Here is a 15,228-nt window from a genome sequence, read left to right as displayed (position 1 = left end):
CCATTCTCAAATCTCTGGACTCTTTCAAAAGTTGGGCAGATGGTGCTTGAAAAGGAGGACAGTGGGTGGGTTGTGATGTGGGGCTTTCCTCTGGCATTTCTGTGGCACTCTGTCGCAGTCCCAGTGAATGGACTGAGGTTCTCAAAGCTATCTGTATGCTCCGTCACTATTTAGAATGGTTATGAACCAGGGATCCAGAAATCAGTGGGTATGTTACTATTTCCAAAGGAGCCTCTGAAAATATCCTTGAATCGGGTTCCAGCGATGTCATCGTTCAGAAAGGCAGCTTAAATCAATAGCTCCTCTGGAAAAACGCATATTTTGCCCCATTAATCCACCAAATATAAAATCTTTTGAAAATATCTGAATTGATAAGGGGGTCAAGAATGGGGAAAAAGAATGGAGATAATAAAAACATCACTGCGGAGCCTATGGACGAGAGGGGTGCAACGGGTGGCTCTCCTACACGTGCGGGTGGTGGTGAAGCTGACAATGGGCCTCATTCAGGCGAAGCAGCAAATATGATAAAGATTCTGGAAGTCCAAAAAGATATAGAACAGCAACGAAATGATATCAAGTCAGAGCTCGCCAACATCAATCAGAAAATAGCGATGGCAGAGACTCGAATTGAGAAGGTGGAAGATCGCGTGCAAAACATGGAACAGATACTAAATAAGATGATAAGAAATATTAAGTCAACAGGAAAGTAAATTGCTTGACCAGGAGGAAAGATCGTGACAGAAAAATATCAGGATTTATAATGTTCCCGAAGGAGCAGAGGGATTGTCAATGATAGACTTTGTAGAAGAGCTGCTGTGGGAAGTGTTGGAGATTCCCCAGACTATAGAGATTGAAACTGAGAGGGCGCATCGTTCACCCGTCCCGCAGCCTCCTGGAGACAGAGAAAGTAAGCCATGCTCAGTAGTACTCAGATTCCTTTGATTCCAGAGCGAGGCCAAGGTTCTACGAAGGACCTGGGGTAAGAAGAGGGTGTTTTGGAATAGGAAGTTAATAAACTTCGATCATGATTACTCCCCAGCGGTCCTACAGAAACGGAAAGAATATTCCAAAGCAAAATGAATATTAAAGCAAGAAAAGATTAAACTCCAAACCCTGTACCCTGCTAAACTGAGGGTATTTTATCAAGAAGGGTATCAGACGGTGGAAGAGGCGACTACAGACATGAAGAACAGAGGACCGCCCATTAGAGTGGGCAAACCAAGGGAAAGTCTGGCTGAGCAGTTATCCCGATTTGCTTGGGAAATAGTAAGAGAACTGAGAAAGCACGGGACAGGAGCAGGACGAGAGAAGGATATTAGGAAGAGACTGTCAGTTCTCCGAGGACAGCCCTCACCTCCTCCAGAAGAGCCATAAGGTTTGGCTATCTTTAAAAGTGCCGATAAACTAAATGGAAGCAAAAGTAGACGGTGATATACCTATCTCGAGAAATACATATTATGATGTGGATTTTATATTACTCAACTTTTTAAAATTCATTTTTCCCCACCTAAATGAGAATATATACATGGGAGGAATACACAGGGAAATCATTTCTGCGTAATGGACATAGGTATTTTTACTTACTTTTATAGGTACTGTAGCGGGGGCCCTTAACTCACAGGTAGGAGGGGCTATCCCCCACAGCTAGACATTTCTTCTAGCTCAACTCAGGGTCATGTAGAGACCCCAGCCTTGGAATCACACCTTCGTTGCCCTTTTTTAATTATTCGTGTTTCTTGGCTCTTATTTGTTCAGGGAGTAGATCGATTAAGTTATATTCTGCAAATTTCAATGATATACTAACAGATACATACACATGGCTAAGGACAAAATAAAATTCATTTCTGTTAATGTCAATGGGCTGTTGAATCCAGTCATGCGCAGTAAAATTCTATCAAAAATGAAAAAAGAACAAGCCCATGTAGTACATTTACAGGAAACTCACTTAAGTGGTAATGAGCATGGAAAATTAAAGAGAATGGGCTTCACTAATTTGTTTTTCTCCTCATATAAATCAGGACATAGAAGAGGAGTTGCTATTCTCATCTCAAGCAAGCTAAATTTTGCAAAAGTATTCGAAATGGGAGATAAGGAGGGCAGATATATTCTGGTAAGGGGGAATATAGATGGCAATCCAGTTACTTTACTGAATATATACGCACCCCCAGGAAGTGATATTAGTTTCTTCCAGAAAATTACAAATATTATGGTAACGGAAACAGAAGGTCTCTTGATATGTGGGGGAGACTTAAATTTACAATTACAACCAAAGTTAGACTCTTCCAATAGAAAAACTTATGAAATAAGGTCCTTACATAAGAAAGTTAACAATCTTTTTGAGGATGTTGGTCTAATTGATATATGGAGGGACCTTTTCCCCGACAGAAGGGATTACACTCATTATTTTGCACCCCCCCCCAATTTCGTATATACAAGAATAGACTATTTCATGACATTTGGAAAAGATAGAGAAAAGAAAATCACCTGTGGTTTCAGGACAATAGATGTAAGTGACCATGCACCTATATATTTATCTGTTGATTTTGACCTACAACCAAAGAATACTATTTGGAAACTAATTTCTAGTCTACTCAATGATCCCTATTTTAAGGAACAAATTAAAAAAGAAATTGGTCTTTACTTAGATAATGATAACGGAGAGGTTTCACCTCCTATTCTACAAGATACTCTGAAGGCTGTTTTAAGAGGGAAAATTATAGCGATATCTTCATATAAGAAAAAATAAGGAATAAAACATTAGAGGGAATTACAAAATAAGCTGAAGGAACTAGAAAAAAAAGCACAAATTGAGTTTGGCACAGGATACACTAGAGGAAATTTAAAAAATTAAGAATGAAATTAATAGTTTGGCTACACAAGAAATTAGAAAAAACTTAATGTTTCTGAAACAGAGACACTATGAAAGTGGATCTAAATCTATGAAAATACTGGCGTGGAAACTGAAAAAAATGATAGCAGAAAATACAATTCATAGAATTAGGGATCCAAGAACAAAAATGATAAAAAAATAAGCTGTGAAATTCAAGAAGCTTTTGAAATGTTTTACAAAACTCTATATTCCAAAGTTCCAGGGGGAAGCATAATCCAAATTGACACCTTCTTGAATTCTTTAGTGTTACCCACTTAAGCAAAGAACAAAATAGAGTGACGACTGCTGACATAGCTGAACCTGAACTAAAAACTACAATTAGTGGCTTAAATTAAGCAAGTCACCAGGATCAGATGGATATACGGCAGAGTGGTATAAAGAGTTTAGAAGTGAATTAATTCCTGTTTTACTCCTCACACTGAACTGGGCCCTAAAAAAGGCACATATGTCACCCAGCTGGAAGGAGGCGATAATCTCAGCTATACCAAAAGAAGGCAAGGATAAAATGGAATGTGGGTCATTTAGACCAATATCTGTTCTTAATGTAGATTATAGAATATTTACCTCCATCATGGCCAAACGATTAGAAGAGTTTCGACCCACACTGATACATAATGATCAGACATGTTTTATGCAACAACGCCAAACACAAGACAATATATGAAGGACACTTCACATTATTGATCATATACAGAAAATGAAATTGAAGCAATAGTGATAAGCGTGGATGCTGAAAAGGCATTTGATTCTGTTAATTGGAATTTTCTTTACAGAGGTTTACATAGATTTGGTCTACATGACACAATTATTAAAGCTATACAGGCACTATACGCAATCCGACTGGATATCAATATCAATGGATATTTATCTAATAGTTTTACCTTAGAAAGGTGCACGAGACTGTGTTGTGCATGGTCACTGCTACTCCACGCATTATATCTGGAACCATTAGCTCAATACATCAGACAAAATAAAGATATCAGGGGAATTACTATTAAAGGGACAGAGCATAAATTGGCCTGTTACGTGGATGACATTTTGATCTAACTAGGGCAACCAACATACTCTTTACCTAAATTGATGCGATCCTTTGAACAATATGGCCATTTATCAGGATACAAGATCAACATAGATAAAATCCAACTACTTTCATATAACTATAGCCCACCAAGAGAAATTGAAAGTAGATATCCTCGGGCATGGCAAACAGAGTCTGTCAAATATTTGGGCATCATTATGCCAAAAGATTTGGCAAAATTATCAGAATGCAATTATCAGCCTATATATAAAAAAATTAAGGAAGATATAACAAGATGGAACCTAATTCCTTTTCTTGGTCTCAGTTCAAGGATTGAATCTATTAAAATAAATATACTGCCCAGACTACTATATCTCTTTCAGACCCTACCAACAGAGATTAATCAAAGTCAATTCAATGAATGGAACAAGATGCTATCAAGATATATATGGCAAGGTAAAAGGCCTAGGGTTTGTTGCAAAACTTTGCAATTAGCCAAGGAAAAGGGGGAATGGGGCCTACCTTCTCTTAGAGATTACTATTTTGCACCACAGTTGAGAGCCGTGATATGCTGGTGCAACCCATCATATGACGCTCAGTGGAAAAACATTGAGGAGAGGATACTTTCCATCCCCATACAGGCAATTTTGGTTGATAACAATCTACAAAGTTACATAAATAATATTGACAACCTGAGGGTGAAATGGACTCTTAAAATATGGAAAGCTATTATAAAAGAATATAAACTACAGAGAGACATTGCAATTCTTAAATGGTGTGCATATGACTCAGATTTTATGCTGAATGAACTGGATGCTTGATTTAAGGACTAGACAGCTAAAGGAATAACAGCTATCTGCAATATAATGAAAGAAGGAACACTGTTCAGTTTTGAAATACACAAAGAGAAACACTTATTAGAAAAACAAGACTTTTACCGGTATTTACAGATGTGACAGGATGTTAATAGGACAGTTAAAAATGTAACCAATGCAAGTACATGTCTGATAGAGCTATTTAGAAAAGCATATAGTTCAGACAACAGTAGTAGAATCATTTCAAGCGTGTATGAGGGTTTGTCAAATCTTAAAACACATTTGACTTCATACATTAAAACAAAATGGGAGAAGGAAGGAGGGATAATAATATCTGAGGAAGACTGGACAATAATATGGAGGTATCAATGGAAGTGTACCAGTTCACAGAAATGGAGGGAATTCGGGTGGAAAAACTTGATAAGATATTTTATTACACCCTCTCAGAAATCCCATTATGATAGTAACCCCTCCGTTTGCTGGAGAAATTGTGGAGATTAAAATGCAAACCATTATCATATTTTCTTGGAATGCCCTGTTATCAAAGAATATTAGAGTGGGATACATAATTCCCTACAAGACATCTTTAAATGTGAAATACCCTTAGAGAGTAAGACCATATATTTTGGGTATATACCTCAAAAATGGTCAAAAAGAGATAACTATTTAATGAATGTACTGCTGGTGGCTGGTAAAAACACCCCTCCCAGGAAATGGTTATCACAGGAGAGCCCAACTTTAAATGTATGGATGGAAATTACAACGGACATTTACAAAATGGAGAAGATAACAGCATCTGTTAATTATAAGTTGGAATAATTTTATTCATACTGGAAAAAATGGTTTAACTGTATAACACCTCATAGGCCTGATTTTATTCTCACAAGACAATGAATATGTTGTAAAAAAAAGATCACCCCCTACTCTGTACATAGTTTCTTCTTTAGATTGTTCTTTCTTTCCTCTCCTTTCTATAAGTGTATATCTCAGATAATTTTTGAAATTTTCGTTATTTTTTTTCTCCAACGGCGTTCTGAGAGGCGGGACTGCGCAGGCGTGTGACGTCGGGCTGTGCAGTGCGGCAGATTTAAAACAGAGCCTCATAGAGCGGGCAGCATAGTTTGCGGGTTGCGGAGTGAGCCGGGAGCAGAGTGAAGACTTAAGGGCTCCGGCTCAACGGGCTTAGGCGGAAACAGGCGAGGAAGGTTTGGCATTCATTTTCTGTTGTTATTTGAGGAGAGGGGCAGTATGAGTGTGAGGGCAGTTTGCTGTTCTCGGTGTCGGATGTGGGAGGCCCTGGAGTCTCCAAGCCTCCCGGACGTCTACATCTGTGCCAAGTGCATCGAGCTGCAGCTCCTAAAGGACCGTGTTACGGAACTGGAGCTGCAGCTCGATGACCTTCGTCTGGTCAGGGAGAGTGAGGAGGTGATAGAGAGGAGTTGCAGGCAGGTGGTCACGCCGGGGCCACGGGAGGCAGACAAGTGGGTCACGGTTAGGAGGGGGAAGGGGAAAAGTCAGGTAATAGGGAGTACCCCGGTGGCTGTGCCCCTTAACAACAGGTACTCCTGTTTGAGTACTGTTGGGGGGGGACAGCTTACCCGGGGGAAGCGACAGTGGCCATGCCTCCGGCACAGAGTCTGGCCCTGTAGCTCAGAAGGGTAGGGCAAGGAAGAGGAGGGCAGTTGTGATAGGGGACTCGATAGTAAGGGGGTCAGATAGGCGATTCTGTGGATGCAGTCCAGAGACCCGGATGGTAGTTTGCCTCCCTGGTGCCAGGGTCCGGGATATTTCTGATCGTGTCCAAGATATCCTGAAGTGGGAGGGTGAGGAGACAGAGGTCATGGTACATATAGGTACCAATGACATAGGTAGGAAAAGGGATGAGGTCCTGAAAGGAGAATATAGGGAGCTAGGAAGGGAGTTGAGAAAAAGGACCGCAAAGGTAGTAATCTCGGGATTACTGCCTGTGCCACGTGACAGTGAGAGTAGGAATGCGATGAGGTGGAGGATAAATGCGTGGCTGAGGGATTGGAGCAGGGGGCAGGGATTCAAGTTTTTGGATCATTGGGACCTCTTTTGGCGCAGGCGTGACCTGTACAAAAAGGACGGGTTACACTTGAATCCTAGGGGGACCAATATCCTGGCAGGGAGATTAGCGGGGGCTACTGAGGTGACTTTAACTAGAATGGTTGGGGGGTGGGAATCAAATTAAAGAGGCTAGGCGTGAGGAGGTTAGTTCACAACAGGGAGATGGGAACCAGTGCAGAGAGACAGAGGGGTGTAAAGTGAGGGTAGAAGCAAAATGTACTAAGGAGAAAAGTAAAAGTGGCAGGCCGACAAATCCAGGGCAAGCATTAAAAAGGGCCACTTTTCAGCATAATTGTATAAGGGCTAAGAGAGTTGTAAAAGAGCGCCTGAAGGCTTTGTGTGTCAATGCAAGGAGCATTCGTAATAAGGTGGATGAATTGAAAGTGCAGATTGTTATTAATGATTATGATATAGTTGGGATCACAGAGACATGGCTCCAGGGTAACCAGGGATGGGAACTCAACGTTCAGGGATATTCAATATTCAGGAGGGATAGACATGAAGGAAGGGGAGGTGGGGTGGTGTTGCTGGTTAAAGAAGAGATTAACGCAATAGAAAGGAAGGACATAAGCCGGGAAGATGTGGAATCAATATGGGTAGAGCTGCGTAACACTAAGGGGCAGAAGATGCTGGTGGGAGTTGTGTGCAGGCCACCTAAAAGTAGTAGTGAGGTAGGAGATGGTATTAAACAGGAAATTAGAAATGTGTGCAATAAAGGAACAGCAGTTATAATGGGTGACTTCAATCTACATGTAGATTGGGTGAACCAAATTGGTAAAGGTGCTGAGGAAGAGGATTTCTTGGAATGTATGTGGGATGGTTTTTTGAACCAACATGTCGAGGAACCAACTAGAGAGCAGGCTATTCTGGACTGGGTTTTGAGCAATGAGGAAGGGTTAATTAGCAATCTTGTCGTGAGAGGCCCCTTGGGTAAGAGTGACCATAATATGGTGGAATTCTTCATTAAGATGGAGAGTGACATAGTTAATTCAGAAACAAAGGTTCTGAACTAAAAGAGGGGTAACTTTGAAGGTATGAGACGTGAATTAGCTAAGATAGACTGGCAAATGACACTTAAAGGATTGACGGTGGATATGCAATGGCAAGCATTTAAAGGTTGCATGGATGAACTACAACAATTGTTCATCCCAGTTTGGCAAAAGAATAAATCAAGGAAGGTAGTGCACCCGTGGCTGACAAGAGAAATTAGGGATAGTATCAATTCCAAAGAAGAAGCATACAAATCAGCCAGAGAAAGTGGCTCACCTGAGGACTGGGAGAAATTCAGAGTTCAGCAGAGGAGGACAAAAGGCTTAATTAGGAAGGGGAAAAAAGATTATGAGAGAAAACTGGCAGGGAACATAAAAACGGACTGTAAAAGTTTTTATAGATATGTAAAAAGGAAAAGACTGGTAAAGACAAATGTAGGTCCCCTGCAGACAGAAACAGGTGAATTGATTATGGGGAGCAAGGACATGGCAGACCAATTGAATAATTACTTTGGTTCTGTCTTCACTAAGGAGGACATAAATAATCTTCCAGAAATAGTAGGGGACAGAGGGTCCAGTGAGATGGAGGAACTGAGCAAAATACATGTTAGTAGGGAAGTGGTGTTAGGTAAATTGAAGGGATTGAAGGCAGATAAATCCCCAGGGCCAGATGGTCTGCATCCTAGAGTGCTTAAGGAAGTAGCCCAAGAAATAGTGGATGCATTAGTGATAATTTTTCAAAACTCGTTAGATTCTGGACTAGTTCCTGAGATTGGAGGGTGGCTAATGTAACTCCACTTTTTAAAAAAGGAGGGAGAGAGAAACTGGGGAATTATAGACCGGTTAGCCTAACGTCGGTGGTGGGGAAACTGCTGGAGTCAGTTATCAAGGATGTGATAACAGCACATTTGGAAAGCGGTGAAATGATCGGACAAAGTCAGCATGGATTTGTGAAAGGAAAATCATGTCTGACGAATCTCATAGAATTTTTTGAGGATGTAACTAGTAGAGTGGATAGGGGAGAACCAGTGGATGTGGTATATTTGGATTTTCAAAAGGCTTTTGACAAGGTCCCACACAGGAGATTAGTGTGCAAACTTAAAGCACACGGTATTGGGGGTAAGGTATTGGTGTGGGTGGAGAATTGGTTAGCAGACAGGAAGCAAAGAGTGGGAATAAACGGGACCTTTTCAGAATGGCAGGCGGTGACTAGTGGGGTACCGCAAGGCTCAGTGCTGGGACCCCAGTTGTTTGCAATATATATTAATGACTTGGATGAGGGAATTAAATGCAGCATCTCCAAGTTTGCGGATGACACGAAGCTGGGTGGCAGTGTTAGCTGTGAGGAGGATGCTAAGAGAATGCAGGGTGACTTGGATAGGTTAGGTGAATGGGCAAGTTCATGGCAGATGCAATTTAATGTGGATAAATGTGAGGTTATCCACTTTGGTGACAAAAACAGGAAAACAGATTATTATCTGAATGGTGGCCGATTAGGAAAAGGGGAGGTGCAACGAGACCTGGGTGTCATTATACACCAGTCATTGAAAGTGGGCATGCAGGTACAGCAGGCGGTGAAAAAGGCGAAAGGTATGCTGGCATTTATAGCGAGAGGATTCGAGTACAGGAGCAGGGAGGTACTACTGCATTTGTACAAGGCCTTGGTGAGACCACACCTGGAGTATTGTGTGCAGTTTTGGTCCCCTAATCTGAGGAAGGACATCCTTGCCATAGAGGGAGTACAAAGAAGGTTCACCAGATTGATTCCTGGGATGGCAGGACTTTCATATGAAGAAAGACTGGATGAACTGGGCTTGTACTCGTTGGAATTTAGAAGATTGAGGGGGGATCTGATTGAAACGTATAAGATCCTAAAGGGATTGGACAGGCTAGATGCAGGAAGATTGTTCCCGATGTTGGGGAAGTCCAGAACGAGGGGCCACAGTTTGGGGATAGAGGGGAAGCCTTTTAGGACCGAGATTAGGAAAAACTTCTTCACACAGAGAGTGGTGAATCTGTGGAATTCTCTGCCACAGGAAACAGTTGAGGCCAGTTCATTGGCTATATTTAAGAGGGAGTTAGATATGGCCCTTGTGGCTATGGGGGTCAGGGGGAAGGCTGGGGCGGGGTTCTGAGTTGGATGATCAGCCATGATCATAATAAATGGCGGTGCAGGCTCGAAGGGCCGAATGGCCTACTCCTGCACCTATTTTCTATGTTTCTATGTTTCTATAAACATTATGTAGAGATTTGTGACAAATATGACTATATGACATATATGTACAGTATCTGAAATACATCTTATGGAAATGTTTGTTTGATGATGAAATTCAATAAAAAATAAATTACAAAAAAATCCTTGAATCATTTTGTTTGTCACCTAGTAAATTCTATTAGGTATATGAACAACATTGGAGCCCAAAAGAATGTAATTAGGGCCTTGGTGCTGTGGCTGTTTACCTGGGTGAAGACCATGATACTGGTCAGTTAATCAGAGGACTTTACAGAGGTGATGTTAGTTGCATTCCTTCAGTGCTTTGAGGCTCTTTTTAGATTATGAGAACACTCGGTCCTCGTTTATTGTCATTTAGAAATGCATACATACATTAAGAACTGATACAATGTTTCTCCAGAGAGATATCACAGAAAACAGGACAAACCAAGGACTAACACTGACAGAACCACATAATTATAGCATATAGTTACAGCAGTGCAAAGCAATACCATAATTTGATGAAGAACAAACCATGGGCACAGTAAAAATAGTCTCAAAGTCCCTGTGTCGATTGACTCCCGAGTCCCCGATAGCAGGCGGCAAAAGGGAGAAACTCCCTGCCATAAACCTCCAGGCACCGTCGACTTGCCGATGCCTTGGAAGCAGCCAACCACATCTGACACTGAGTCCGTCCGTCCGAAAACTTCGAGCCTCCAACCAGCCCCTCTGATACAGCCTGCCGAGCGCCTTTGACCTAGCCTTGGCTGCTGAAGCAAGCAAAGCCGAGGATTCAGGGTCTTCAGCTCTGGAGATTCCAGTTAAGACACAGTAGCAGTGGCAGCGAAGCGGGCATTTCAGAAGTTTTCCAGATGTTCCTCCGTACTCTCACGTCCATCTCCATCAAATTAGAATTGTGCAAGGTCCCCTACTTGACAGGTTACTGATATCATTCACGGGAGAGGCTGAGTGCGGTGCTGTCGCACCGCCATCTTCTCCTCCTCTACTTGTTGTAAATATACCACGAATCAGAAGTGTACAGAAGGGCAGGTATTACTGCTGCCTGGTAGAACATGCATTTGTGTTACATTTGAGTCTTGACCTTCAAACACTTTTCCTCAGATGGCAAAAACTAGCCCACAGTAAGTTGCAGCATTTTTCCTTATCTACTTTAACTAAATTCTTTAGTTTGTACACATCTTTTAACAGTAATATTCTTCTATGTTTTCTCTGTTCTAAAAAGAATAATCCAGCTTCATTGGTCTTTCTACGTTCGAGAATTCTCACTTTCAGAATTGAATGTTCCTATTTCGATGTCATTTGTGTCGTTACAACTTCAGCTTTCATGATAAATTGTCCTCTTCCTGGTCTCTCCACCTATTGTAAACTTGCTTTCCTTTCCATGGTTTACTATGACTTGGAGCATAATTTACAAAAAAATGCCCTTACAAGTCTACCTGTCTTTGGAGAGTCATAGCCTATCACCTGATGTTTCAGAGTCTTGTGGAAAAATAATATGCACATATTGAAACATCTTCTGAAAATCATCTATAGTGATGCCCAGTATGATAATTGCAGAGTTTCCTATTTGGGCTGATCAGGCAGTACAGTTATGACCAATCTGCTTGTAATAGAGGCACATAGTTAGATTCATCTGTAGTTAATCTAACAGTTTCCCAGTATCACATGTATTTCATCCATTGAAGATCAGGTACTTTCTGAGTTCTACAAGCTGGGCTTTTTTTTAAAGAAAAGAAGTAGGCTGGAATAATTCCCTGTTTGTGATGCAATATTGTGCAAGAGCTTATTCTATTCAAATGAATAACATTAAAAGACTGTAGCATAAAGTTTCTAAACTCTTACTGCCTTTATAGACATCTACTCTTCAGTAAACACCATACTTTTCTCAGAACGTTATGGTGAAAATTAGTAGCTTCAACAATGAGACTGAATGATAACTTAGAAAAATACAGAAAATTATGCAACATGATGTGTTAGTTACAATTTATTAACAAGATTAAAATATATATTTGTCAATGGTACACAGAAAAAGTGTCAACACCAGAATAGGAATTAAAATCATTACTTTGATAACTATTTCCATGCCTAAATGGTGTTGAGATTTGTTTCTGTGGACATCTGAGTATGGGCGATTTGTGACTAAAGCTAGGAGCAGTAGATAACTGCTGAGTTTTGACATAATGCAACACGGTTTCATATACTTGCTTGCGGATATCCTGGGGAGTTGGTTGGTTTGAGCTATGGGATTGGGAATGATAACAGCTAGTCTCTTTGGAGCCTGTTTTAACTAATTAACTCACCAAGCTGATTCATCTCAACCTGAAGCATTGACTGTTGATCTTCCTTCCCAAATCCTGCCTGACCCATTGAGTCCTCCCAGCATTTAGTTTGTTGCATCAGATTCTACCATCTTCAGTGTTGTGTGACTTTATTCTGAATCATATGGCACTACCATTTCTTTCAGCAGGACATCTGCACTCATCTCTCAAAAGTGTATTTTTCCCTGATGACTCCTTGACCAAGCTAAATATTTTCTGATATACTATTCCATCCACCACTAAACTCCACTATGCCACTTGCCGTCGGCCAAGACTCCTATTTTTGGCTCCCTAACACCTAACGATAAATGTTAACAACAGGAATTCTGCAGATGCTGGAAATTCAAGCAAAACACATCAAAGTTACTGGTGAACGCAGCAGGCCAGGCAGCATCTCTAGGAAGAGGTGCAGTCAACATTTCAGGCCGAGACCCTTCGTCAGGACTAACTGAAGAAAGAGTTAGTAAGAGATTTGAAAGTTGGAGGGGGAGGGGGAGATCCAAAATGATAGGAGAAGACAGGAGGGGGGAGGGATGGAGCCAAGAGCTGGACAGGTGGTTGGCAAAAGGGATACGAGAGGATCATGGGACAGGAGGTCCAGGAAGAAAGACAAGCGGGGGGGGGGAGCCCAGAGGATGGGCAAGGGGTATATTCAGAGGGACAGAGGGAGAAAAAGGACAGAGAAAGCAGGATCTCCCAGTGGCCACACATTTTAATTCCACATCCCATTCCCATTCTGACATGTCTATCCACGGCCTCCTCTACTGTAAAGATGAAGCCACACTCAGGTTGGAGGAACAACACCTTATATTCCGTCTGGGTAGCCTCCAACCTAATGGCATGAACATCAACTTCTCTAACTTCCGCTAATGCCCCACATCCCCCTCACATCCCATCTGTTATTTATCTTTATACACACATTCTTTCTCTCACTCTCCTTTTTCTCCCTCTGTCCCTCTGAATATACCCCTTGCCCATCCTCTGGGTTCCACACCCCCCCCCCCGTCTTTCTTCCCGGACCTCCTGTCCCATGATCCTCTCGTATCCGTTTTGCCAATCACCTGTCAACTCAGACCATGAGAGGCCTGCATCGGGCATTTTCATGCCTTACAAGGTGCAGATTGGAAGTCTGTGTGGGGCGCCACTCCTCGCACAGACACTAGAACAATGTGTAGTTAAGTGCCTTGCTCAAGGACACAAACATGCTGCCACAGCTGGGGCTCGAACTAGCCACCTTCAGATCACTAGACCAATGCTTTAACCACTTGGCCACATACTGTGAAAAATACATGAGTTTTTTTAAAAAGTACAAGTTAGGATTAAACTGCAACCTTAGTCTTACAGTTAATTCATCTATTCTGTTTTAAAAAGTATAAGGACCGTGGATTGCAAGAACACTGTATGATTGCTTTTCTGTATAGATGCAGAGGTTATCTAATTACTTAAACACTGTCTATCCTAGACTTGTGTTTTTTTGTAAGTTATGCTCTTGGACCCTTGGCCAACCCACTAACTCCAAGTGCTCCTCCATAATACTTTTGAAACAATGAAACACCTTTAAAACCAATATTGAATGTGGCTGACGGGGCAAGGTTTCAAAAATGATTCTGATTGGGAATATGGAAAAACATCTGTTCTTAGAGCAGAATCAGAATCAGGTTGATGATCACTGGCATGTGATGTGAGATTTGTATAACTTAACAGCACCAGTTCAATGCAATACATAATCTAGCAGAGAGAGAAAAAATAATGAGAATAATAAATAAAATAAAACATAATAATAAATAAACAAGTATATCAATTATGTATATTGAATAGAGTTTAAAACTGTACAAAAACAGAAATACTGTATATTAAAAAAATTGAGGTAGTGTCCAAAGCTTCAATGTCCATTTCAGAATTGGATGGCGGAGGGAAAGAAGTTGTTCCTGAATCGCTGAATGTGTGCCTTCAGGCTTCTGTACCTCCTATCTGATGGTAACAGTGAGAAAAGGACATGCCCTGGGTGCTGGAGGTTCTTAATAATGGATGCTGCCTTTCTGAGACACCACTCCCTAAAGATGTCCTAGCCACTTTGTAGGCTAGTGCCCAAGATGGATCTGACTAGATTTACAACCTTCTGTAGTTTCTTTCAGTCCTGTGCAGTAGCCCCTCCATACCGGATAGTGATGCAGTCTGTCAGACTGTTCTCCATGGTACAACTATAGAAGTTTTTGAGTCTATTTGTTGACATACCAAATCTCTTCAAACTCCTAATAAAGCATAGCTGCTGTCTTGCCTTCTTTATGACTATGTCCATATGTTGGGACCAGGTTCGATCCTCAGAGATCTTGACACCGAGGAACTTGAAGTTGCTCACTCTCTCCACTTCTGATATTTCTATGAGGATTGGTATGTGCTCCTTCATCTTACCCTTCCTGAAGTCCACAATCAGCTCTTTTGTCTTACTGACATTGCATGCCAGATTGTTGCTGCGGCACCATTCCACTAGTTGGTATATCTCACTCTAGTACGTCCTCTCATCACTACCTGAGATTCTACCAACAATGGTTGTATCATCAGCAAGTTTGTAGATGGTATTTGAGCTATGCCTAGTTACACAGTCATGTGTACACAGAAAGTGGAGCAGTGGGCTGACACACACTCCTGACACCAGATGATGGGGAAAACTGATTCATAGCCATTCATATTCAAAGAGTATGTTCCATTTTATTGCATCCAGAGTCTTGATCCATAATGATTGCTCTGGAATTACATAATAGTTCAACACAGTGTTGGCCTACTTAATATGTAAAAACTATAACATTATGGCAATACATTTCACACTAAATTAAATTAAGGAAGTTCAGGATGACAGTCATGTGCAATGATGAACAG

Source organism: Mobula birostris, chromosome 3 (genome assembly GCF_030028105.1).
Source record: "Mobula birostris isolate sMobBir1 chromosome 3, sMobBir1.hap1, whole genome shotgun sequence".
Lineage (NCBI taxonomy): Eukaryota > Metazoa > Chordata > Chondrichthyes > Myliobatiformes > Myliobatidae > Mobula > Mobula birostris.
This window is presented reverse-complemented; position numbering follows the sequence as displayed.